We start from the raw sequence: 3738 nt of genomic DNA, 5'->3' as shown, positions 1-3738 counted from the left end.
TAATAAGTTAGTTATATAATGATCTGGCTACTAGGAGCTTAAGTATCAAGTCTGTTGTACTCCAAAGATTTACAAAAGTTCAAAGGAGAATGGCAAACATCAAAATCCAAACAGATTTGGCATGGATGGAAGGCTCTTTCAGAAAATGAAAGATTCTCCTTCTTTGTGAGCTAAACACCAGTTATAGGAGCAATGGAAATAAAATCTCTCATCCGGTTTTGTATTTAAAAGATAATAACAGTGAAAATCCAACCCAGGATCCACAAATAGTCCAGGCAAATCAGGCAAAGAAATAGAAGAAGAATGCATTTCAAGTATATGGCTTATTCCCAGGAATTTGTTCCAAAGATATTTAGAATGAACTTACATATTGTGTGGACGCTCAATATCTACTTGTTGGTTGAATGAAGTAAATGTCTTCTTAGCAGATCTGTGTATTTGAATGGATTATTGCAAAGAGAGACCTCAGCATTTTGAGGGACCATTTTATATTCTGTATCTCTGGAAAGCATGGGAAGAGGATGATATATGTTCTTAGGGTTTAGATTTTTTTTTTTCTCAGCTGGAAGAGACTAAGTTACTCCAGATCATTAAAGAGCCTAAACTAGCTGGGAGTGTGGTTCAAATGTTAGAGTGCGTGCCTATCAAGGGTGAGGCCCAGTGCTGCAAAGGAAGAAAGGGGGGTGGGGAGAGGGAGGGAGGGAAGGAAGGAAGGTAGGAAGGAAGGAAGGAAGGAAGGAAGGAAGGAAGGAAGGAAGGAAGGAAGGAAGGAAGGAAGGAAGGAAGGAAGGAAAGAAGGAAGAAGGGAGGGAGGAAGGAAGGAAAGCAGTCAGGCAGGCAGGCAGGCAGGCAGAAAGGAGTGGGTGAGCTTAAACAAGTTAAAATCTCTATTATAAAAATTTTCTCTTCAGGATGTGAAGGGTAAACCAAAGGAAGAGGCTGCAATGCTTGGTAAGAAATGTACGCATTATCCTGCCCATGTTATTGTAACCCCTCTGTACAGTATGTTCACAAATAAAAAAAAATTAAATTAAAAAAAATTTTCTCTTCAAATTGAAAATTGCTTAGGAATAGTGACTGAATTGTAAATTTATTAACTATAGTCATTTATGTAAAATGACCAGATAATTTATGTCATTAAGATTTTCTAGTGAAAGGGAAAAAAGAAATGCAGAACAGAAAGCTGTGGCTTTTTCTAGCCTGTGCTCAGCAATAGTGGAGGGTCACTACTGAGCATCTTCTTCTGAAACTACTCAGCTAATCGCTGAAGTCAATTACCAGTGTTCTTTGTTTTTCTTTCACAGGGACTGAAAAGCAAACTCTATTGTTTAATGAAGTTGGGCTGGTTGCTTTGTAACAATATGTGAGAAAAAATATGTAAAGGGTCAGGTTACTTTCTTTTTTGGGGTGGGGGTCAGGTTGTGGGGCCTGAACTCTGGGCCTGGGCGCTGTCCCTCAGCTCTTCAGCTCAAGGCTAGTGCTCTACCCCTTGAGCCACAGTGCCACTTCAGGCTCTTTTCTTTTTGCTTATGTGGTGCTGAGGAATCGAACCCAGGGCCTCAGGCATGCAAGGCAAGTACTCTACCACTGAGTCACCTTCCCGCCCAAGGGTCAGGTTACTTTCTTGCTCAAGTCCTTTAATTGGCCTTTTTTTGTTCAGAATAAAATCTTAGACTCTTAATTGCAACTTCCAAGACCTTCCTTAAATTTCCCAACTAAGAAATACTAGCATCTATCAATTTCTATCTTGATAAATGTTTCCATCAATTTCTTTTTAGTGGTCCTAAGAACAAAACTCAGGGCATTTTAGCAAACACTCCAACACTTAAGCCAGGCCCCACAGACCTGGTGATTTTGTTTGTTTTTCATATTAGTCTCAAGTTTCTAGCATGGACTGGCCTGACTGTCTGAAGTGGCTGTTATCACAGGCAATTGCCGTCATACCAACCTTCAGTCCATTTGTTTTGTTTAGTGCTGGCATTGGGTTTTGAACTTAGAGCTTTGCTCTCTCAGTTGGCTTTTATTTTCTCATGACTATCACTATAACTGCTTCAGCCACATCTCCATTTCCAGTTTTTTGCTGGTTGTTTCTTGGAGATAAGAGTCTCGCAGATTTGTTTGGGCTGGTATTGAACCTTGATTCTCAGATCTTAACCTCCTAAATAATTCGCATTATGGGTATGTGTTACCAGCATCAGGCTTTCAGTCAATATTTTTTCTTCATAATATTGTTTCATTTTTGCTTAGCAATGTTTATTGTCATACATCTATAATTTGTTCTGTAATTTTCTTCCATTTGACTAGGGAGCTGTATGAGTTAAAGTGTGTGTTTGTTACATGAAGGAAGTGTTATGCCAAGGTCGCAGGACCCCCCCGCAAGAAGACCACCGAGAGTCGGACTCTACAGCTGTTTTATTTAAATGGGCTGCAGCTCTGGCCTCGTCCTACACTCCCACACAGCGGAGCCTAGGAGGAGAGCCCCAGCTAAGGATTTGCAGGTCTTATATAGGCACACAATCAACCAGGTGTTTTGATTACCACCATGTGTTGCTTTGCTAGACAGAAACAAGCAACACGTGGTGGTCACTGCCTCAAACTTTAACCTTTCAGAAGGAATGACTGTTGACTCTAAGGACACTGGAATGCTTGCTCTGGGGAAAACAACTATAAACAACAGGTGAGAGTTTTACAAAATTAAAAAAAATAGATAATGTCTTCAATATCAGAAAATGTTTCACATTTCCCAGCCATTGATTGTGGAAAACTAGTGATGTGAAGTGGTATTTGGAAAGATTTGAATGAAAGTAAAACCTGAGTGGATATGATAAAAGACAAGAGAGGGATTGTTTAGGTAAGGAATGGCATAAGGTAATCACTGAAGAGACTGGAACCAGAATTGCCTAAGGGAATAAGCTTAAGGAAAGTTGACCAAATAGAAAATGGTCAGATCAACATTTGGTCTTCCAGAACTACAGGTAATGTTACTTCAATCCTTCTGAACAGTCTCCCAGGGAGTAAACCATAGTACTGGTAGGGTGAAGTACTACAAGTTGAACTTAATTATCAGAACCTCAGTAGCTCTTACTCTGAATATTACATTCAAGAGTCTATAACAATATAAATGAAAGCAGCTGGAAGTAGGGTCTTGCCTGACAATGAGAGAGACCTGGTTATACTTCACCTTGTCTTATCCCACTTCTCCTTTTCTTCCTTTGGAGACTCATGGTGTATTAAAAAAATTAAATGTAACATGGATAAAAACCTCTGATATATTTAATATGTCATTTAACATAATACGTTTAGCACCAAAAATTTAATATTGTACAACTGTGTAGATTACAGACAAAAGACTTATGGTGGGAGAAAGGCGTTTTATTACAATGTAATAAAAGCTTCCATTTATATGAGGAACATATTCTTTGTGTGGAGATCCAAATTAGTGATGAAATACCTGAATATTTCATTCATTTCATGAAACTTTATAAAATGCCTACTCTATGTCAGGTAAAGCCATAATGCTGACTATGGAGCAATAAGCAGATCTCTGGGAAGCTTCTGTCTCCAGGCCCCTTATGGGACTCAGGAGGATACCAAGGCCCAAGAAGCAATACTACACTAGAAAGTGGCCACTCCATGCTAAATTTTAAGAAAAAAAAATAAAATGTAAATCACAACGACTCAATGGAAGGGTAAGAATAATGATAGAAAATATCAGTATTAACTGATATTAAGGTTTAC

The sequence above is a fragment of the Dipodomys spectabilis genome, unplaced genomic scaffold (genome assembly GCF_019054845.1).
Source record: "Dipodomys spectabilis isolate Male_0828 unplaced genomic scaffold, ASM1905484v1 ptg000199l, whole genome shotgun sequence".
Classification (NCBI taxonomy): Eukaryota; Metazoa; Chordata; class Mammalia; order Rodentia; family Heteromyidae; genus Dipodomys; species Dipodomys spectabilis.
The sequence above is the reverse complement of the archived record's forward strand: the minus strand, read 5'-3'. Positions refer to the sequence as shown.